The sequence below is a fragment of the Rhinoraja longicauda genome, chromosome 7 (genome assembly GCF_053455715.1).
Source record: "Rhinoraja longicauda isolate Sanriku21f chromosome 7, sRhiLon1.1, whole genome shotgun sequence".
Taxonomy (NCBI): domain Eukaryota; kingdom Metazoa; phylum Chordata; class Chondrichthyes; order Rajiformes; family Arhynchobatidae; genus Rhinoraja; species Rhinoraja longicauda.
In genome coordinates this window covers 776,920-800,735 of record NC_135959.1, presented here as the reverse complement: position 1 = coordinate 800,735, position 23,816 = coordinate 776,920, and the positions used below count along the sequence as shown (strand labels likewise).

At 50.9% G+C, this 23,816-nt stretch overlaps 1 protein-coding gene across 3 annotated transcripts in view; it reads left to right on the top strand.

Annotated features, from left to right (window-relative positions):
- The first annotated feature begins 71 nt into the window (after window positions 1–71).
- Window positions 72–23,816, top strand: part of fhip1b (FHF complex subunit HOOK interacting protein 1B) — an 88,148-nt gene continuing 64,403 nt past the window's right edge. For 2 of the 3 annotated variants that reach the window (XM_078401931.1, XM_078401928.1), the window contains exon 1: window positions 72–114. The gene's annotated coding sequence lies outside the window, so the exon portion shown is untranslated. The remainder of the gene's footprint in view (window positions 115–23,816) is intronic. The other variant, XM_078401929.1, reaches the window with a different exon arrangement.

The window sequence follows — 23,816 nt, the reverse complement described above, 5'->3', positions numbered from 1 at the left end:
GGTCCGCCCGGGTGTCAGTCAGGGGACGGGGCGGGGCTTGTCCCGGCTGACGCAATGCGGCGCGGTGACGTCACGTGTTGTCAATGGCGGCGCTGCGGCCCGGGCCGGCGGAGGGTGAGTGAGGGAGCGCCGCGGGTAGTGAGGGAGCGCCGCGGGCAGTGAGGGAGGGAGCGCCGCGGGCAGTGAGGGAGGGAGCGCCGGGGTGACTAAGGGTGAGTGAAGGAGCAGCTGGTTCCCGGGTAGACGGTGGGTGACTGAGATCCCAGTCCCTGTCCTTGAACCCGGATTCCATCCTGACCCCATTCCCAGATCCCAGTCCCTGATCCTGGATCATTGATCCCAGTCCCTGATCCTGGGTCATTGATCCCAGTCCCTGATCCTGGATCATTGATCCCAGTCCCTGATCCTGGATCATTGATCCCAGTCCCTGATCCTGGGTCATTGATCCCAGTCCCTGATCCTGGATCATTGATCCCAGTCCCTGATCCTGGATCATTGATCCCATTCTCTGATCCTGGATCATTGATCCCAGTCCCTGATCCTGGGTCATTGATCCCAGTCCCTGATCTCGGCCTCACATCCTTATCCATGCAGGGATTCCCATCCCTGTCCTTGACCCGGATCATTGCTTCTAATCTCAGACCCTGATCGCAGACGATTGATATCAGTCCCTGATCCTGGACAGATCCCGCCCCCACACTTGTATCCTATGCTGAGATCCCATTCCCCGGTTCCTGTCCTTGATTCCGAATCCCCTTCCTATTCCCTGATACCAGTCCCGGATCCTTATCCAATTCTGTGATCCCTGTCCTGAATCCCAATCCGAATCTCTGATCTCTCATCCCACTCCCAGATTATTGATCCAATCCTGAACCATTGATTCCAGTCCCAGATCCCAATCCTGGTCCAAGAACCTTATCCCTTTCTGTGATCCCATTCGTTAATCCCAGTCCCAATCCGATCAATGTCCCAGGTCTCCGATCCCAATCCTGGTCTCCCATTCCAATACCTTAACATATTCAGTATTTCCTTTCCTTGATCCCACACCCGGATCCCACACCCGGACCCCACCCCTGATCCTCGTCAATGAACCCAGACTTTGAACCCAGAATCTGATCCAAATTCCTGAACCCAAACTCTGTATCCAATCTCAGATCCCAACGTCAATCCTCTGATCCCAGCCCTCACTGGCACCACCAGACTCAGGAACAGCTTCGTCCCCTCTGTGATCAGGCTACTGAACGGTCCTTCCATAAGCCGGGGTACTGTCCGATTCACCTCTACCCCATTGCGGACATTGGACTTTGTCTATTGTCTTTGCTATTGAGGGCGTGCAGCGTAGGTTCACTAGGTTGATTCCCGGAATGGCGGGACTGTCGTATGTTGAAAAGCTGGAGCAATTAGGCTTGTATAAACTGGAATTTAGAAGCATGAGGGGGGATCTTATTGAAACATATAAGATAATTAGGGGATTGGACACATTAGAGGCAGGAAACATGTTCCCAATGTTGGGGGAGTCCAGAACAAGGGGCCACAGTTTAAGAATAAGGGGTAGGCCATTTAGAACGGAGATGAGGAAGAACTTTTTCAGTCAGAGTGGTGAAGGTGTGGAATTCTCTGCCTCAGAAGGCAGTGGAGGCCAGTTCGTTGGATGCTTTCAAGAGAGAGCTGGATAGAGCTCTTAAGGATAGCGGAGTGAGGGGGTATGGGGAGAAGGCAGGAACGGGGTACTGATTGAGAGTGATCAGCCATGATCGCATTGAATGGCCGTGCTGGCTCGAAGGGCTGAATGGCCTACTCCTGCACCTATTGTCTATTGTCTCTGGAACTGGCGCGCTACAATGCTGAGAACTGTATATTTTGCACCCTGTATCTTCCCTTTTGCTCTGCTTATTGTACTTGAGTTTGAACTGATTGTATTTATGTATGGTATATTTGATGTTTGGATAGCATGCAAAACAAAGCTTTTCACTGTACTTTGGGTGTATTTTAATAATCAACCTAAACATAGACCCTAACCTCAGTACTTTTTTCCGAGACATAGAGTCATACAGCATGGAAACAGGCCCTTCGGCCCAACCTGCTCATGCTGACCGACATGCCCCATCTACACTAGTCCCACCTGCCTGCGTTTGACACAAATCCTTCAGACCTATCCTATTCATGTACCTGTGCAAAGGTTTCTTAAACGTTGTTTAAACTCCTGATCCAGTGTGTGTTTCTAGACCCTGATGCCGGTTGTCAAACCTAGCCGTCTCCTAGTTGCTGACCCCAGCCTCCTATCCCGATCCGTCACGTCAAGTTGGGTTTATTGTCCTGGGTTCTGGAGCACCCCATCTCCCTTGCTGAACTTAGCCAGGTTCCCAGCCCGCGATCCCAATTCCCCCAAATTCAGTCTATATCCCATTTCCTGATCCCATCCCGTAACCCGGACCGTGAGCTCAGTTCCTGATCCAAGCACATATCTCAGATTGCAGACCACAATCCCAGCCCAAATTCCAGACCATGAACCTTGTCCCTGAAATCAGATCCTGATCGCAAGTCCTGATCCATATCCTTGGCTCCCTACTACTGTTCCAGATCCCAGTGGGAATGTGTTTCTCTGGGTTGTGCCTTGTGGGGTGTGTCGGTGTTGGGCAGTGGTATCCTGTGTGGACTGATTCACTCTTGAGATCACACCTTCCTCAGCCAACAATGGGCCTACCAGGCACCGCCCTGCTGCGATCATTTATGGCCGACCCTGAGAGGTCTTGATCTTTTCTCACCTCCAGTTCTTCAAGGGCCGAATGGCCTATTCCTGCACCTATTGTCTATTGTATATAAACCCCCTATCCCTACTTTCAGTCTGAAGAAGGGTCTCAACCCAAAACGTCACCCATCCTTTTTCTCCAGAGATGCTGCCTGAGTTACTCCAGCACTTTGTGTCTATCAGGGGGCAGTGGGAATATGTGATCACTCTGCCGTGACTCGGGAACAAGGCGTTTTCTCAACTGCTCAAGCCTCAGGAAATAGACAAAACATGCTGGGGTAACTCAGTGGGTCAAGCAGCATCCCTGGAGAAAAGGAATAGGTGACGTTTCGGGTTTGAACCCTTCTTCAGATTTTAGGAGGTGGTTCTAAGACTAAATTCCCTTTACGCCAACCACCCTCTTCTGTCCGACATGTTTGATCTCTAACATTTCCCACTTCGATGAAAGGTCGTTGACTGTTCCTCTCTCTGCAGATGCTGCCTGACCTGTTGAACACTTCCAGCATTTTCTGTTTCAGTGTCCATTTGCAGCATCTTACTTTCTGAAGCTGCTCGGATCTGCTGAACTCTGCCAGGTCCATGAGAAGATCCAGCAGATTCTATCCATTGACCTTGTGGAAACTCGAACAGAAAGAACTCCTCTGGATTTATGCCAAATGAAACTGGAAAATGCTGGCAATCTTCAGCAAGTCAGGCAGCAGCTGTGCTGGCTGTCATAGTCACAGAGTGGTACAGCACGGAAACAGGCCCTTCGGCCCACATTGTGCATGCCGACCATGTTGGCATACTGGGCCAGTCCCATTTGGCTCATATCCCTCTCACTCCTTCTATCCATGTATCTATCCAAATGTCTTGCTAAAAAAAGGTTGTTGGCGGGAAATGGACTTGACGCTAGAGGTCTATTTACTTTCTACTATTTTTTTAACACAACATGAATAGGACCAGCTTAGATGGGGCATCTTGGTCATGAACAAGTTGGGCTGAAGGACCTGTTTCTGTGCTATGTTGCTGTGATTGGAGGGTATAGGTTAAAGATGAGAGGGGAAAGAATTGTAGGGGCCAGTTGAGTTGTGCTGATGGGCCTTTTTGGAATGCTGTATGACTATGATTCCATGCAAAGTTACAGAGTGATACAGTGTGGAAACAGGCCCTTTGGCCTAACTAGCCCACACCGGCCAACAATGTCCTAGCTACCCTAGTCCCACTTGCCTGCGCTTGGTCCATAACCCTCCAAACCTGCCCTATCCATGTACCTGTCCTACTGTTTCTTAAACGATGGGATAGTCCCGGCCTCAACTACCTCCTCTGGCAGCTTGTTCCGTACACCCACCACCCTCTGTGTGAAAACGTTATCCGATTAAATCTTTTCCCCTTCACCTTGAACCTATGTCCTCTGTCCTCGATTCCCCTACTCTGGGTAAAAGACTGTGCATCTACCTGATCTATTCCTCTCATGGTTTTGTACAGCTCTATAAGATCTCCCCTCATCCTCCTGCGCTCCATGGAATAAGTCATTTGGCTGTTCACATCCATGCTGGTTCTCAGAGCAATTCCATCTGTCCCGTTTTTTCATTTATTCCCTCGTGACCAATTGTCTATTCTCCATTGCCTCTAACACTTCACACCATTTTCTCAACACCCAACTATACTGAGAGCAATTTTTAGCAGGAAAATAACCCGCCCGCCTTTGGATGTGGGAGGAAACCGGAGCACCCAGGAGGGGGGTTCATTCAGGGGGTCACGGAGAACGTGCTCCACACTGACGCACCCGAAGTCAGCATGGAACCTGTGCCTCTGGTGCTGTGAGGCAGCTGCACTTCCCACTGCACCACAATGCCACTCACAATTACTCCTCTCTCCACAGCTGCTGTCTGGGCCCCTGAGAATTACAATTTCTGTTTTAATTTTGCACTTCCAGCACCAGCGATGTTTAGCTAATGCTCTAAATGCCCTCAGGATATTGTGGTTAATTATAATTGGGAGATAGAATCTAAAGTGCTCGTCTGTGGCAAACTGGGCAGCAGCATTGCTCACGATAATCTCTGGCAAGGCAGTGATGGAATAATGACCATGTAATCTGCCTCAGCAAGCACAAACCTGCTCTTGATGTCATCCTTGCAAGCTGCAGATAATCAGGGAGATCTTTCCAAGCCATCTCACAATTAGACTGTGGATAGGAACCTCAATTTAACACAGTAAATCATCGCAACAAGCACACAACGCCACAGGAGACCCTTCTTCCCTGTGGCTATCAAGCTGTACAACTCCTCCCCCTTCTGTCATGGGGTAGACTGACTCTACCCCCACCCCTCCCCAATCTTTGCACATCGCTAATCCTGCACTTTCCACTTGTCACTTTAATTCCATGTGTCATGTATCTTGTTGTGTTTTGTGGCCGTTGGCAGACCAATTTCCCTCCTGGGATAAATAAAGTGCTATCGTATCATGTTGTGTGGTAACGGACCTCGATAGTGTGTTATAGCGACCAAGGGTCCCGTTGTAACCCCCACTCCCGCCAGTTACCCCGTGAGCTGGCACCACGTGGCAGAAGCGCCTGGTTGCAGGAGTGGAGAGAGTGAGAAGCATGAAGATGGCGTGACTCCCGGCCCTGGCACACCGTGCGCGGCGTGTGGGCCCGGGGGCTCTGTGGCCCCCCACACGCTGGTTTAACCCCCTCCCGCCCAATGCTCCGTAACTTCACCACTCCTGGGCTTGGGTTAAACCTTTCTCCCCACACTTGCTTATAGCGGACGATCAGCTGTCATCAACCCCCCCCCCCCCCCCCAGACGGTCTGGAACTAGAGGGCACAGCCTCAGAATTAACAGACGTTCTTTTAGGAAGGAGATGAGGAGAGATTTCCTTGGCCAGAGGGTGGTGAATCTGTGGGATTCTTTGCCACAGACGGCTGTGGAGGCCACAAGTCAGTGGATATATTTAGCAGAATGAGGGGGGGACCTCATTGAAACGTACAGAATAGTGAGCGGCCTGGATAAAGTGGATGTGGAGAGGATGTTTCCACTAGTGGGAGAGTCTAGGACCAGAGGGCACAGCAGGCTGTGGAGGTCACAAGTCAGTGGATATATTTAAGGTAGAGATAGATAGATTCTTGATTAGTGCAGGTGTCAGGGTTTATGGGGAGAAGGCAGGAGAATGGGGTTAGGAGGGAGAGATAGATCAGCCATGATTGAATGGTGGAGTAGACTTGATGGGCTAAATGGCCTAATTCTGCTTGTATTCCATATGACCCTGCCCTGGTCCATTGTAGCGAGGGTTTACTGCATCTCATTAATGACTGATACTCCATTAGTGCTCATCTCCGCCAGCCCTTCCTCTCTCAACGTAGTATCCCCTCACAGCTGCGTCAAACTCCACACAGACAGCACCCAGGGTCAGGAGCGAACCCACGGCTCTGGAGCTGTCGGGCAGTAGCTCTATCACTGCACCACCATCAAGTATCTAACTATGCCAATCCCATTTACAATCTAGTCGTTCCCTCTGTCCCCCTCTCCAGAGGGCAGAAGATGCAACAGCTTGCAAGCACGTACCACCAGACTCGAGCAGTTTCTTCCCCACTGTTATTTGACCACTGAACGGCCCTCCCATAAACTTGGGTGTAGTTCTGATCTTCCAACCTACGTCATAGAAAATAGGTGCAGTAGGAGGCCATTTGGCCCTTCGAGCCAACACCGCCATTCATTGCGATCATGGGGAGAAGGCAGGAACGGGGTACTGATTGAGAATGATCAGCCATGATCACATTGAATGGCGGTGCTGGCTCGAAGGGCCGAATGGCCTCCTCCTGCACCTATTGTCTATGGCTGACCATCCACAATCAGTAACCCGTGCCTGCCTTCTCTCCATATCCCTTGATTCCACTAGCCCCTAGAGCTCTATCTAACTCTCTTTTAAATTCAACCAGTGAGTTGGCCTCCACTGCCCTCTGTGGCAGAGAATACCACAAATTCACAACTCTCTGGGTGAAAAAGTTTTTTCTCATCTCAGTTTTAAATGGCCTTGCGGCCCTTAGACCTTTTCTCTGTAACTGTAACAGTATTTTCTGTACGCTGGTATTTTCTCTTTGCACTGTCCCTTGTATTTGTGTATGGTGTGATTGTATTTGTGTATGGCGTGATTGTACTTGTGTATGGCGTGATTGTATTTGTGTAGGGTGTGATTGTATTTGTGTAGGGTGTGATTGTACTTGTGTAGGGTGTGATTGTACTTGTGTAGGGTGTGATTGTACTTGTGTAGGGTGTGATTGTACTTGTGTATGGTGTGATTGTACTTGTGTAGGGTGTGATTGTACTTGTGTATGGCGTGATTGTACTTGTGTAGGGTGTGATTGTATTTGTGTATGGCGTGATTGTATTTGTGTATGGCGTGATTGTACTTGTGTAGGGTGTGATTGTACTTGTGTAGGGTGTGATTGTACTTGTGTAGGGTGTGATTGTACTTGTGTAGGGTGTGATTGTACTTGTGTATGGTGTGATTGTATTTGTGTATGGTGTGATTGTATTTGTGTATGGTGTGATTGTACTTGTGTAGGGTGTGATTGTATTTGTGTATGGCGTGATTGTACTTGTGTAGGGTGTGATTGTATTTGTGTATGGCGTGATTGTACTTGTGTAGGGTGTGATTGTATTTGTGTATGGCGTGATTGTACTTGTGTAGGGTGTGATTGTATTTGTGTATGGCGTGATTGTACTTGTGTAGGGTGTGATTGTACTTGTGTAGGGTGTGATTGTACTTGTGTAGGGTGTGATTGTACTTGTGTAGGGTGTGATATGACCGGATAGCAGGTTTTTCACTATGCCGGTACATGTGAGGATAATAAACCAGCACCCTCAGACTTGGCCCTCCAGATGTACAGCATATCTTCGTGCTGCCTCTATCACAGTGTACTGAACCTAGGGTGATGGAGGAACTGAAGGAAATCCACATTAGGCAGGAAATGGTTTTGGGTAGACTGATGGGACTGAAGGCTGATAAATCCCCAGGGCCGGATGGTCTGCATCCCAGAGTACTTAAGGAGGTGGCTCTAGAAATAGTGGAAGCATTGGAGATCATTTTTCAATGTTCTATTGATTCAGGATCAGTTCCTGTGGATTGGAGAATAGCAAATGTTATCCCACTTTTTAAGAAAGGAGGGAGAGAGAAAACGGGTAATTATAGACCAGTTAGTCTGACATCAGTGGTGGGGAAAATGCTGGAGTCAATTATAAAAGACGAAATTGCTGAGCATTTGGATAGCAGTAACGGGATCGTTCCGAGTCAGCATGGATTTACGAAGGGGAAATCATGCTTGACAAATCTACTGGAATTTTTTGAGGATGTAACTAGGAAAATTGACAAGGGAGAGTCAGTGGATGTGGTGTACCTCGACTTTCAGAAAGCCTTCGACAAGGTCCCACATAGGAGATTAGTGGGCAAAATTAGGGCACATGGTATTGGGGGTAGGGTACTGACATGGATAGAAAATTGGTTAACAGACAGAAAGCAAAGAGTGGGGATAAATGGGTCCCTTTCGGAATGGCAGGCAGTGACCAGTGGGGTACCGCAAGGTTCGGTGCTGGGACCCCAGCTATTTACGATATACATTAATGACTTAGACGAAGGGATTAAAAGTACCATTAGCAAATTTGCAGATGATACTAAGTTGGGGGGTAGTGTGAATTGTGAGGAAGATGCAATAAGGCTGCAGGGTGACCTGGACAGGTTGTGTGAGTGGGCGGATACATGGCAGATGCAGTTTAATGTAGATAAGTGTGAGGTTATTCACTTTGGAAGTAAGAATAGAAAGGCAGATTATTATCTGAATGGTGTCAAGTTAGGAGGAGGGGGAGTTCAACGAGATCTGGGTGTCCTAGTGCATCAGTCAATGAAAGGAAGCATGCAGGTTCAGCAGGCAGTGAAGAAAGCCAATGGAATGTTGGCCTTCGTAACAAGAGGAGTTGAGTATAGGAGCAAAGAGGTCCTTCTACAGTTGTACCGGGCCCTGGTGAGACCGCACCTGGAGTACTGTGTGCAGTTTTGGTCTCCAAATTTGAGGAAGGATATTCTTGCTATGGAGGGCGTGCAGCGTAGGTTCACTAGATTAATTCCCGGAATGGCGGGACTGTCGTATGTTGAAAGGCTGGAGCGATTGGGCTTGTATACACTGGAATTTAGAAGGATGAGGGGGGATCTTATTGAAACATATAAGATAATTAGGGGATTGGACACATTAGAGGCAGATAACATGTTCCCAATGTTGGGGGAGTCCAGAACAAGGGGCCACAGTTTGAGAATAAGGGGTAGGCCATTTAGAACGGAGATGAGGAAGAACTTTTTCAGTCAGAGGGTGGTGAAGGTGTGGAATTCTCTGCCTCAGAAGGCAGTGGAGGCCAGTTCGTTGGATGCTTTCAAGAGAGAGCTGGATAGAGCTCTTAAGGATAGCGGAGTGAGGGGGTATGGGGAGAAAGCAGGAACGGGGTACTGATTGATAGTGATCAGCCATGATCGCATTGAATGGCGGTGCTGGCTCGAAGGGCTGAATGGCCTACTCCTGCACCTATTGTCTATTGTCTATTGTCTATTGTGCCTCTGTAACCACTGGCCACACTTCTGCCCCTTCACCAGTGCCAGTTGCCTTCAGAACTGGGTGTTTGTCGGCACTGGGCCTGTACTCGCTGGAGTTTAGAAGGATGAGGGGGGACCTCATTGAAACGTACAGAATAGTGAGCGGCCTGGATATGGTGGATGTGGAGAGGATGTTTCCACTATTGGGAGAGTCTAGGATTAGAGGACACAGCCTCAGAAGTAAAGTGTGTTCCCGTGGGAAGGAGATGAGGAGGAATTTCTTTTGTCAGAGGGCGGTGAATCTGTGGAATTCTTTGCCACAGACGGCTGTGGAGGCCACAAGTCAGTGGATATTTTTAAGGCAGAGATAGATGGAATTTTGATTAGTGTGGGTGTCAGGGGTTATGGGGAGAAGGCAGGAGAATGGGGTTAGGAGGGAGAGATAGATCAGCCATGATTGAGTGGCGGAGTAGACTTAATGGGCCCAACGGCCTAATTCTGTTCCTGTCACTTATGCCGCTATGACTGCCCCACTGGCAGTGTGTACCTCGGTCTCACACTGGGAGTGCTGCCCCACTGGCAGTGTGTACCTCGGTCTCAGACTGGGAGTGCTGCCCCACTGGCAGTGTGTACCTCGGTCTCAGACTGGGAGTGCTGCCCCACTGGCAGTGTGTACCTCGGTCTCACACTGGGAGTGCTGCCCCACTGGCAGTGTGTACCTCGGTCTCACACTGGGAGTGCTGCCCCACTGGCAGTGTGTACCTTGGTCTCACACTGGGAGTGCTGGCTGGGGATTGTAGGTTGACGTCAGTAGGGTGGGTCCAGCAGCAAGTGTATTCCAGTTACACCATCTGCTCAGCAGAGGCGTGCCTGAGCTTGCAGTGTTCCTCCTGCAGCCGCCCTTGGCTCAGGCTGGTCCACCCACCCTCCCTCTGCCCCGCAGGGCTCGGCATGTTGAGACACGCCTGCAGATGAGATCGAGTCATTCAGCACAAAAACCGGCCCACTTGTCCACGCTGACCAAGGTGTCTCTCTATGCTGGGCCCACTTGAGCCATTTCCCTGTTCCTATCCACCATAAGAAGAGAATGTTGTTGGTTCTGATTTTTCCTTTTCATCAGTATCTTCTGAATTTTAAAAATATAATAATGATATACATTTCCTCAACACTATTGTGTGGTTGTTCAGTGCTGGAGGCTGGGGTGGGAAGGGTCACTGTGTGTAGGGAGGAACTGCAGATGCTTGTTTACACCGTGGACTGGAAATGTTGGAGTAACTCAGCCAGACAGGCTGCATCCCTGGATAGAAGGAATAGGTGACGTTTCGGGTCACCCATTACTTCTCTCAAGCGATGCCACCTGTTCCGCTGAGTTACTCCAGCGTTTAGCTTAAATGGAGGGTCAGAGTGTTGGGTGTGGACTAGTTTACTCCACAGTGTGTGTGGGGCAGAGGGAAGGTTTGCTCAGTGGCTCAGGCAGTGTCTGTGGAGGCAATGGGTAGACGATGTTGAGCCAGGACCCTTCTTCCCTCCTCTGCCCCCTCGATATCCGTCCTGTAATGTAGCGGCCAGAACTGCCCACAATACTCTAGATACCTATAGAGTCCTATAGAGCTGCAACATGACCTCCAAAACTCTGATGAAGGAAAACATACCAATGCCTTACACAGACACAAAAAGGTGGAGTAACTCAGCAGGTCAGACAGCATCTCTGGAGATAAGGAATAGGCGATGTTTCGGGTCGAGACCGTTAGTCATAGAGTCACAGAGTGATACAGTGTGGAAACAGGCCCTTTGGCCCAACTCACCCACACCGGCCAACAATGTCCCAGCTACACTAGTCCCACTTGCCTGCGCTTGGTCCATATCCCTCCAAACCTGTCCTATCCATGTACTGGTCCAACTGTTTCTTAAACGATGGGATAGTCCCAGCCTCAACTACCTCCTCTGGCAGCTTGTTCCATACACCTACCACCCTCTGTGTGAAAAAGTTACCCCTCGGATTCGTATTAAATCTTTTCCCCTTCACCTTGAACCTCTGTCCTCTGATCCTCGATTCCCATACTCTGGGCAAGAGACTGTGCATCTACCCGATCTATTCCTCTCATGATTTTGTATACCCTTCTTCAGGGATTACTTAGTCCTTTTCTCCAGAGATGCTGTCCTACCTGCTGAGTTACTCCACCTTTTTGCTTCTATCAATGGTCTAAACAAGCATCTGCAGTTTCTCCCTACACATATCATGTGCCTTTGTCTAGCACTCTATCTAATTGGAATTTAGAAGGATGAGAGGGGATCTTATAGAAACGTATAAAATTATGAAAGGACTGGACAAGCTAGATGCAGGAAAAATGTTCCCAATGTTGGGGGAGTCCAGAACCAGGGGCCGCAGTCTAAGAATAAAGGGGAGGCCATTTAAAACTAAGGTGAGAAGAAACCTTTTCACCCAGAGAGATGTGAATTTGTGGAATTCTCTGCCACAGAGGGCAGTGGAGGCCGATTCACTGGATGAATTTAAAAGAGAGTTAGATAGAGCTCTAGGGGCTAGTGGAATCATGGGATACGGGGAGAAGGCAGGCACGGGTTACTGATTGTGGATGATCAGCCATGATCACAATGAATGGCGGTGCTGGCTCAAAGGGCCGAATGGCCTCCACCTGCACCTATTTTCTATGTTTAATTGTGCAAGAAGGAACTGCAGATGCTGGTTTATCTAATTGTGTTGCCTTCATCCTGAGATGAGGCGCAGGCAGTTGGAACGGGTTTAGTTGGGGCACCTTGTTGTCACAGTCGAGTTGGGCTGGTTGATTCACACACTCGCCTGGGAATAATTTGCAAGGTTAATTAATTGGGAAGTATACACAACATCACAGTGTGGAGAGGAGACGGAGTGGCTGTGGGATCCTTCATGCATTATAATCTGTTGATTCTCTCGGCTGAGTTCAGTGGCTGTTCTGCCATCACAGTGTTGGCCCGTGTCACACCCAGGGCTTTAGTTCCACGTGTAGGAAAAATACTGCAGATGCTAGTTAAAATCGAAGGTAGACACAAAAAGTTGGAGTAACTCAGCGGGACAGGCAGTATCTCGGGAGAGAAGGAATGGATGACGTTTCGGGTCGAGACCCTTCTTCAGACTGAGTGCACAGTGTTTAGTTTAGAGATACAACATGGAACTAGGCCCTTCGGCCCACTGAGTCCGCACCGACCAGTGATCCTCGCGCATTAACACTATCCTACACTGGGGACAATTTTTACATTTATGCCAAGCTAATTAATCTATAAACCTGCACGTCTTTGGAGTGTGGGAGGAAACCAAAGATCTCGGAGAAAACCCACGCAGGTCACGGGGGGAACGTACAAACTCCGTACAGACAGCGCCTGGTAGTTAGGATCAAACCCGGGTCTCTGGCGTTGTAGGCGCTGAAAGGCCACAACTCTACCACTGTCCCTGTGTTGCCTGCCTATGTTTCATCCAGGGGTTTAGTTCACCGTGTTGTCTGCCTTGCGTCTCACCCAGAGCGCTGATGGGAAGGAACTGCAGATGCTGCTTAAAACCGAAGAAAGACACAAAAAGCTGGAGTAACTCAGCGTCGCCAATTCCTTCTCTCCAGAGATGCTGCATGTCCCGTTGAGTTACTCCAGAGATGCTGCATGTCCCGTTGAGTTACTCCAGAGATGCTGCATGTCCCGCTGAGTTACTCCAGAGATGCTGCATGTCCCGCTGAGTTACTCCAGAGATGCTGCATGTCCCGCTGAGTTACTCCAGAGATGCTGCATGTCCCGCTGAGTTACTCCAGAGATGCTGCATGTCCCGCTGAGTTACTCCAGAGATGCTGCATGTCCCGCTGAGTTACTCCAGAGATGCTGCATGTCCCACTGAGTTACTCCAGAGATGCTGCATGTCCCGCTGAGTTACTCCAGCGTTTGGTGCCTATCTTTAGTGTGGTTTGCAGTTGCATCTGCAGCCTGGCACTGCAGGCTGGCACCCCCCCAACCTGGCCCCTCCTGCAGTATTGCTGGGATTAGGAAGAGGAACCTAACCATGACTGTGGCAGGCGGCTGCAGAGGTCCCGCGGGAGACCGCGTAACCAGAGGGATTAACCAGTGAAAACAAGGGTGCTCATGTCAGGAGCAGAACTGAGGGCAACTCACTGACCAACAGGGTGAAGGGCAACTACCTATCCAGACACCGAGGGGCACCATGTTATAGGAAGGATGTTGTCAAGCTGGAAAAGATACAGAGAAGATTTATCAGGATACTGCCGTGCCTCGAGGGCCTGAGCTATGGGGAGAGGTTGATCAGGCCAGGACTTTATTCCTTGGAGCGCAGGAAGATGAGGGGTGATCTTATAGAGGTGCACAAAATCACGAGGAATAGATCGGGTAGGCACACAGAGTCTCTAGCCCAGAGTAGGGGAATCGAGAACCAGAGAACGTAAGGTAAGGAGAGAAAGATTTAATAGGAACATGAGGGGGTAACCTTTTTACACAAGGGATGGTGGGTGTATGGAACGAGGTATCAGGGTAGGTAGTTGAGGCTTGTATAATCACAACATTTAAGAAACATTTAGACAGGTACATGGATAGGACAGGTTTAGAGGGATTTGTGCCAAACGTAGGCGTGATGTGTAGATGGAGTTTTAGTCTTACATCAGCTCAACTTGCCCATGCCAACCAACTTGTCCCATCTATGCCAGTCCCACCTGCCTGCGTTTGCCACATATCCCTCTAAAGCTGTCCTATCCATGTACCTGTGTAAATGTCTCTTAAATGTTGCGTTAGTACCTGCCTCTCGAGAACTACCTTCTCTGGAAGCTTGTTCCATACACCCACCGCCATTGTGAATAGGTTACCCCTCAGGTTCCTATTAAATCTTTCCCCCACTCACCTTAAACCTATGCCCTCTGGTTCTCGATAGATGGTTAATGTTGGTCAGTGTGTGAAAGTTTGGCTGAAGGACCTGTTTCCACATTGTATGACTAGGACCAAAGGATATTTCCACTGGTGGGAGAGTCTAGGACCAGAGAATTAAAGGGCGCTCTTTTAGAAAGGAGGTGAGGAGGAACTTTGTTAGTCAGAGGGTTGTTAATCTGTGGAACTCATTGCCACAGAGAGCTGTGGAGGCCAGGTCAGTGGATATTTTTAAGGCAGCGATAGACAAATTCTTGATTAGAACGGGTGTCAATAGACAATAGGTGCAGGAGGAGGACATTCGGCCCTTCGAGCCAGCACCGCCATTCAATGTGATCATGGCTGATAATTCTCAATCAGTACCCCGTTCCTGCCTTCTCCCCATACCCACTGACTCCGCTATCCTTAAGAGCTCTATCTAGCTCTCTCTTGAATGCATTCAGAGAACTGGCCTCCACTGCCTTCTGAGGCAGAGAATTCCACAGATTCACAACTCTCTGACTGAAAAAGTTTTTCCTCATCTCTGTTCTAAATAGCCTCCCCCTTATTCTTAAACTGTGGCCCCTTGTTCTGGACTCCCCCAACATTGGGAACATGTTTCCTGCCTCTAACGTGTCCAACCCCTTAATAATCTTATACATTTCGATAAGATCTCCTCTCATCCTTCTAAATTCCAGTGTATACAAGGGTTATGGGGAGAAGGCAGGAAAATGGGATTAGGAGGTCAGCCATGATTGAATGGCGGAGTGGACTCGATCCCACTCCTGTAACTTGCTAACTTGTGACCAGCTGCAAAACATGGTTCGGTCCATGTGCATATCCACACACGAGTATCACAAACTGCTGGAGTAACTCAGCAGGTCAGGCAGCATCTAGGAGAGAGGGAATGGGTGACGTTTCGGGTCGAGACCGTTCTGAAGTCTGAAGAAGGATCTCGACCTGAAACGTCACCCATTCCCTCTCTCCTAGATGCTGCCTGACCTGCTGAGTTACTCCAGCATTTTGTGATACCTTCGATTTGTACCAGCATCTGCAGTTATTTTCCTTCCAAAGTCGAGTGATGGTCTGGCATGTTGTCTGTCTCCCCCACCCTCATCCTTGGCACCGCCAGATCGCATTGGCATCAGCTGTTGCCCCCTGTGCTTCCACGGCCGATAGTAAGCTGAAATATGTGGAACCATTCTCTGACTGCACGTTACCCGGACTGCATTTATTTCACAAAATGCTGGAGTAACTCAGCAGGTCAGGCAGCATCTCAGGAGAGAAGGAATGGGTGACATTTCGGGTCGAGACCCTTCTTCAGACTGATCATACGTTTTGGGTCGAGACGTCACCCCTTCCTTCTCTCCTGAGATGCTGCCTGACCTGCTGAGTTACTCCAGCATTTTGTGAAATAAATACCTTCTATTTGTACCAGCATCTGCAGTTATTTTCTTACATTACCTGACTGCAGGCTTGAGTTACAGGCTGAGGCTGAGACTTTTGTCTTTGGAGTGCAGGAGGCTGTGGAGTGACCTTATTGAAGTGCACAAGACCAAAATGCTGGACTAACTCAGCGGGTTGGGCAGTATCTATGCTGTCTGTCTCGCTGAGTTACTCCAGCATTTTGCGTCTATCTTTGGTATAAACCAACAACTGCAGTTCCTTTCTACACAAGATCATGAGGGTCACGGATAAAGTGAACACTCCCAGTCTTCTTTTAACTAGTTTATAGGATTCTAAAACTAAATTGGGCACAGCCTCAAGGTGAGAGGGGAGAGGGTTAAGAGGGAGCTCAGGGGCAACTGTTTCACTCAGAGGGTGGTAAGTATCTGGAATTAGTAGCTAGAGGAAGTGATGGAAGCGGATATATTAAAACTTTAAAAGGACATTTGGACAGATATATGGACAGGAAGGGTTTGGAGTGACCCTAGACGACTCTTGGACCTGTTGAGTTCCCGTTGTTACTAAAGGCTCTTTAGTAACTTGTCAGTAATCTTATGCAGGCAGATGATACTAAATTAAGGCGCATGCCTTCAGTTGCAATCAAAAGCTCTTGAACAATTGGTTGGGCAGAAAGCAGCCAAAGCGGTCCACGATAGCACAACAATTTGAACGAAACACGAGCCGTGGACCCGTTGGGTTCCCGTTGTGACAGCGGCTGATGGAAAAAAAGGCACAATTTTAATATTATTGAGCGGTTAAACATTAACTTGAAGAAAATTTGAGCATTTACCTCAGGAGTGACCGTTTGACGGAGCAGGCGTTTAATGACAACATTGAACACGGAAGTATTAGATCAAAATGGCGATGTTTATTTAATGGGGTATGTGTCCGAAATACAGCCAAAACGGTACACGATAGCTCGACAATGTGAACGAAACTTGTTACTGCACACCGCAGGTCAATGGTGAGCAAGGTGGGCCTAAAATTGTTGCGTGATCGTGTACCGTTTTGGCTGTATTTCGGGAACATACATATATATATATATATATACAAGATGTGTGCAGTTTTGGTCTCCAAATTTGAGGAAGGATATTCTTGCTATTGAGGGCGTACAGCGTAGGTTTACTAGGTTAATTCCCGGAATGGCAGGACTGTCGTATGTTGAAAGACTGGATTGACTAGGCTTGTATACACTGGAATTTGGAAGGATGAGAGGAGATCTTATCGAAACGTATAAGATTATTAAGGGGTTGGACACGTTAGAGGCAGGAAACATGTTCCCAATGTTGGGGGAGTCCAGAACCAGGGGCCACAGTTTAAGAATAAGGGGTAGGCCATTTAGAACGGAGATGAGGAAAAACTTTTTCAGTCAGAGAGTTGTGAATCTGTGGAATTCTCTGCCTCAGAAGGCAGTGGAGGCCAATTCTCTGAATGCATTCAAGAGAGAGCTGGATAGAGCTCTTAAAGATAGCGGAGTCAGGGGGTATGGGGAGAAGGCAGGAACGGGGTACTGATTGAGAATGATCAGCCATGATCACATTGAATGGCGGTGCTGGCTCGAAGGGCAAATGGCCTCCTCCTGCACCTATTGTCTATTGTCTATTTTTAGTTTTTTATATATAGATATATGGGCCAAGTGCAGGCAAATGGGACTAGCCCCCTATGCCAATTTTAGGGGAGAGTGTGGACGAGTTGGGCTGAAGGGCCTGTTTCTGTGCTCTGTGACTGAGTACTCTGGCTGCACTTGTCCTTTGAGAGTCTAACAGGAAGGTGACTGTGTAGACAGGCTAGGGAGGAGTCTGCCCACTCAAACATTCCCAGCTAATGACAGCAATGCGGAAGTGTTGTTTACATCGGGAGTAGTGTTGTGCCAGTGCAGGGAGTTCGGGGGGGAAATCCCCAGCAGCCTCTCAGACTATGCTGGACTGGTTCGCTGTGGTATAAGGCTGATGGAGATTGTTGCAGTATTTATTCACATTCATCTCACCTGTGGGAAGATTTCAACCGAACAATTCCTGCACAAAATACATTCAGATAGCCGGGCCCTGTGACAATGAAGGACAAGCAAATGTCAACACGATTGGAATGGGATTAAGGCTGACAAGACCGCATGCACAGGCGTGGTGACCTCAGGTGAACAGACGACCTTCAGGTGAGGCAGGACTGAGCTGGCTGTGATCTCTCCTGCTGCTGGGAGTGAAGCCACTGGTTTGAAACTGTAGAAACTCCCTGATCAACCTTCGGGCGGCACGGTAGCGCAGCGGTAGAGTTGCTGCTTTACAGCGATTGTAGCGCCGGAGACTCAGGTTCGATCCTGACTACGGGTGCTGCACTGTAAGGAGTTTGTACGTTCTCCCCGTGACCTGCGTGGGTTTTCTCCGAGATCTTCGGTTTCCTCCCACACTCCAAAGACGTACAGGTATGTAGGTTAATTGGCTGGGTAAATAAAAATTGTCCCTAGTGGGTGTAGGATAGTGTTAATGTACAGGGATCGCTGGGCGGCACGGACTTGGCGGGCCGAAAAGGCCTGTTTCCGGCTGTATATATATGATATGATGATATGATAATGAAAGAAGAAGGTCATGGAGTGGTACAGCGTGGAAACAGGCCCTTCGGCCCAACTTGCCCACACTGACCAACATGCCCCAGCTATACGAGTCCCACCTGCCCGCGCTTGGTCCATAACCCCCCAAACTCCTGTCCTATCCATGTACCTGTCTAACTGTTTCTTAAATGTTGGGATAGTCCCAGCCTCAACTGCCTTCTCTGGCAGCTTGTTCCATACACCCACCACCCTCTGTGTGAAAATGGTACCCCTTAGATTCCTATTAAGTTATTGAGTTAGATTTAGCTCTTGGGGCTAACGGAATCAAGAGATATGGGGAAAAAGCAGGAACGGGGTACTGATTTTGGATGATCAGCCATGATCATATTGAATGGTGGTGCTGGCTCGAAGGGCCGAATGGCCTACTCCTGCACCTATTTTCTATGTTTCTATGTAAATATTTTTCCCATCACCTTAAACCTTTGTCCTCTAGTCCTCAATTCACCTACTCTGGGCAAGGGACTGTGCATCTACCCGATCTATTCCTCTCATGATTTTATACACAGTTATACAAGCTCATAAGGTGAGTCAAGAGTGATCAATTGTCATACGTACCGGAAACGGAAACATTATATTCTTGCTCCTTTATTGACTGGTTAATACAACACACAAATAAATATAGACTAATTAGTAATACAATAAATTAATAATCAGTAATACCAGCTAACTAGACCAAAACACAATGCAACCAAAAAACTGTCCATGTGCAGAGAGGAACTGCAGATGCTGCTTTACACCCAAAGATAGACACAAAAAGCTGGAGTGTCTCAGCGGGTCAGGCAGCATCTCTGGAGAGAAGGAATGGGTGACGTTTCGGGTCGAGTCCTTTCTTCAGACTGAAGAAGGGTCTCGACCCGAAACGTCACCCATTCCTTCTCTCCTGAGATGCTGCCTGACCTGCTGAGTTACTCCAGCATTCTTCAGACCCTGTGCTTGAACTTGGTGGTCACAGTTCCTGGCTCCTGTATCTTCTTACCGATGGTAGTCATCTATCCTGGTCTGAGGGCATTTTCCATCACGCGTGGTCTTTGGTTCTCCACGGTAGGCTGATTCAGACGTGTTACTGATGGAAGACAGAGGGTTATGGTGGAAGGGCATGTTCAGGCTGGGGGTCTGTGACCGGTGGAGTTCCACAGTGGTCTGCTCGGGCCTTTGTTGTTTGTGAAATGTATAAATGACTTGGATATAAATGTGGATGGGTTGGTTGGTAAGTTTGCAGATGACACCAAGCGTGCTGCTGGAGTAGCAATCAGGCAGGAGACTGCAAAAGCAGAGGGTGTGGAGATAGATTTACTACAGAAATAGGTGGAGAAATGTCAGATGGAGTTTAACTGAGACACATCCTGAACAGCATTGATACAGAGGTTGTACAGAAATATCTTGGGTTCTAAGTCCACAGCTCCCTGAAAGTGGTTGCACAAGTAGACAGAGTTGTAAAGAAGGATTGTGATATGCTTGCCTTCATCGGTCGGGGCATTGAGTGCAAGAGTCTAGAAGTCATGATGCAGCTTTATAGGACATCCGTTAGGCCGCATTTGGAGTATTGCGTGCAGTTCTAATCACCCCACTCGATTTAGTTTAGTTTAGAGATACAGTGCAGAAACAGGCCCTTTCGGCCCACCGGGTCCACACCGACCAGCGATCCCCGCACACTAACACTATCCTACACCCACTAGGGACAACGTTTTTTTACATTTACCAAGCCAATTAACCTACAAACCTGCACGTCTTTGGAGTGTGGGAGGAAACTGAAGATCTCAGAGAAAACACACGCAGGTCACAGGGAGAACGTACAAACTCTGTACAGACCGTACCCGTAGTCGGGATCGAACCCGGGTCTCAGGCGCTGCATTCGCTGTAAGGCAGCAACTCTTCCGCTGCACCACCGCGCCACATCGGATGTGGAGGCTTTGGAGAGGGTGCAGAGGAGGTTTACCAGAGTGTTGCCTGTATTAGAGGGTGTTAGCTGTTGGGAGGGGTTGGACAGACTTGAATTGTTTGCTCTGGAATGCCAGAAAATAAAATGATGAGCGTCATAGATAGGATAGACAGTCAGAGCCTTTTGCCAAGGATGGAAAGCTCGAAGGATTGAGGTCAAAGCTGTACGGTAAAAGAGGTAAAGTTTAAAGGAGATGTGCAGACCAAGTATTTATTCACACAAAGGCCAGGGGGTGCCTGGAATGTGCTGCCAGGGGGTTGCTGGAGGCAGGTACAATATTAGTGTGTACGGGTCTTTTAGATGGTCACATTGACATGGATCATGTGCAGGCAGAGGAGATTAACTTGCCTGTTCATGTTCAGTACAGACATTGTGGGCCGAAAGGCCTGTTTCAGTGCCGTACTGTTGTGTGTTCTATATTTGGTGAAATGCAGGAGCCACGATTCACAAACAGTAACATGAGAAGAAACAGCTCGTCTATTTTAGTGGTGTGGGGTAGGGCGATAAATATTGACCGCAGCACACCACAAACAACTCTCTTGCTTGTGTTGAAAATATGGAACACAGAACAGTACAGCACAGGAATGGGCTCGGCAACCATGATGCCAAATTAAACTAATATCATCTGCCTGCATAAGATTTATATCCCCCTGCCTCTCTAAATGACTCAGATACAGCATGGAAACAGGCCTTCCTGCCCAACGTCCATGGTGACCAACATGCCCCGTCTACACTGTCCATGTTTGGCCCATATCCCTCTAAACTTTTCCAAAGCATCTTGCTTGGCATAGACACGTTGGGCAACAGGACCTGTTTACAAAATGTCTGTCACCAGATAGCTCCTTGGTTTGACATTACATTAAAACATTCACAGAAATGCTGGAGTAACTCAGCAGGTCAGGCAGCATCTCAGGAGAGAAGGAATGGGGTGACGTTCGGGGTCGAAGGACCCTTCTTCAACTGATGTATGCGTGGGGGGCGGGGGGCGGCAAAGGAAGGATATAGGTGGAGACAGGGAGGACAGTGGGAGATCTGGGGGGAGGGGGGAAGAGAGGGACAGGAGGAACTGTCGTAACCTCTTCCGGAGGGGGCCTGAAGCTATGGGAGACAGGAGGAAGGGAGACTGGGAGGGGGGGAAGAGAGGGACAGAGGACTGTAATTTCCGTGGCTCACTATGGCACTGAGGAGGCCATGAAGAAGGTCAGACTGGGAGTGGAAGGGGAGTTGAAGTGCTCAGCCACCGGGAGATCAGGTTGGTTAAGGCGGACTGAGCGAAGGTGTTGAGCGAAACGATTGCCGAGCCTGTGTTTGGTTTCACCGATGTAAAGAAGTTGACATCTAGAGCAGCGGATACAATAGATGAGGTTGGAGGAGGTGCCTCTGCCTCACCTGGAAAGACTGCTTGGGTCCTTGGATGGAGTTGAGGGGGGAGGCAAAGGGACAGGTGTTGCATCTCGTGCGGTTGCAGGGGAAAGTGCCCGGGGATGGGGTGGTTTGGGTAGGAAGGGACGAGTGGACCAGGGAGTTACGGAGGGAACGTTCTCTGCGGAACGCAGAGAGGGGAGGGGATGGGAAGATATGGCCAGTAGTGGGGTCCCGTTGGAGGTGACGGAAATGTTGGCGGATAATTTGTTGGATCCGCTGGCTGGTAGGGAGGAAGGTGAGAACGAGGGGGATTCTGTCCTTGTTACGAATGGTGGGGGGGGGGGAAGCAAGAGCGGAGCTGCGGGATGTAGAAGAGACCCTAGTGAGAGTCTCATCTATAATGGAAGCCCCGTTTCCTAAAGAATGAGGACATCTCTGAAGCCCTAGTGTGAAACGCCTCATCCCGGGCGCAAATGCGGCGTAGACGGAGGAATTCGGAGTAGGGGATAGACTTTTTGCAGGAGACAGGGTGGGAAGAAGTGTAGTCCAGATTGCTGTGCGAGTCAGTAGGTTTATAGTGGATGTCAGTCACTAGTCTGTCTCCTGTGATGGAGATGGTGAGGTCCAGAAACGGGAAGGAGATGTAAATCTCTCCTCCCACAGCGCAGTGCTCCCCTCACCCCACCCGTCCCACAGCGCGCCCCCTCCCACAGCGCGCCCCCTCCCTCACCCCCCCGCCACCGCCCACCCCCCCCCACCCCCCTCCCCCCCCTAACCCCCTCCCCCACCTCACCCCCCTCCCCCCACCTCACCCCCTCCCCCACGCCCCCCCCCCCTCACCCGCCCCTCCCTCACCCCGTCCCCCCTCCACTGCCCCTCCCTCACCCCGTCCCCCCTCACCCCCGCCCCTCCCCTCACCCCCCCCTCACCCCACCCCACCCCCCCCCCTCACCCCGCCCCCCCCTCACCCCCGCCCCCCCTCACCCCGCCCCCTCCCTCACCCCAGCCCCTCCCTCACCCCCACCCCCCCCCTCCCCAGCCCCTCCCTCACCCCCTCACCCCCGCCACCCCCCTCACCACCCGCCCCCCCCTCACCCCCGCCCCTCCCTCACCCCGTCCCCCCCCCCTCCCCTGCCCCTCCATCACCCCGCCCCCGCCTCACCCCCGCCCCTCCCTCACCCCGTCCCCCTCCCCTGCCCCTCCCTCACCCCGTCCCCCCCTCACCCCCGCCCCTCCCTCACCCCCGCCCCTCCCTCACCCCCGCCCCCCCCTCACCCCGCCCCTCCCTCACCCCAGCCCCTCCCTCACCCCAGCCCCTCCCTCACCCCAGCCCCTCCCTCACCCCCGTCCCCCCCTCCCCAGCCCCTTCCTCACCCCGCCACCCCCTCACCCCACGCCCCCCCCCCCTCACCCCTGCCCCTCCCACACCCCCGTCCCCCCCCCCTCCCCTGCCCCTCCCTCACCCCGCCCCCCCCTCACCCCCCGCCCCTCCCTCACCCCCGTCCCCCCTCCCCTGCCCCTCCCTCACCCCGCCCCGCCTCACCCCCGCCCCCCCCTCACCCCGCTCCCCCCCTCCCCCCCCCCTCCCCCCCGCCCCTCACCCCTCACCCCGTCCCCCCCCTCCCCTGCCCCTTCCTCACCCCCGCCCCGTCCCACCCCCGCCCCACACTCACCCCCGCCCCCCCCTCCCCTGCACCTCCCTCACCCCCCCGCTCCCGCCCCTCCCTCACTCCCACCCTCCTCAACCCCCGCCCTCCCTCACCCGCCCCTCCCACAGCGCAGTGCTCCCTCACCCCCTCCCCTCCCACAGCATGCCCCTCCCTCATCCCCTCCCTCACCCCCCTCCACTCCCTCACCCCCTCCCCTCCCTCCCCTGCCCCTCCTTCACCCCCGCCCCCCACTTCCTCCCCTCACCGCCCCTCCCACAACACGGCGCTCCCTCACCCCCGCCCCTCCCTCACCCCGCCCCTCCCTCACCCCGCCCCTCCCTCACCCCTCCCCTCCCAGAGCGCACCCCTCCCTCACCCCTCCCCTCCCACAGTGCGGCGCTCCCTCATCCCCGCCCCTCCCTCATCCCCTCCCCTCCCTCAATCCTGCCCCTGTCACAGGGCACAGCTGGAACCCTTGCCCCCCTCTGTGGTGTGGGTCGTGCTGCCGTGCTGGTGCGGTTTTGTACAGCTCTGCTGTGCAGTGCCAGCTGACTGCAGCACCACATCGTCAGCCCTGCGCTGACCTGGGGCCCTGAGCTACTCCGGTGGGGCTGAGC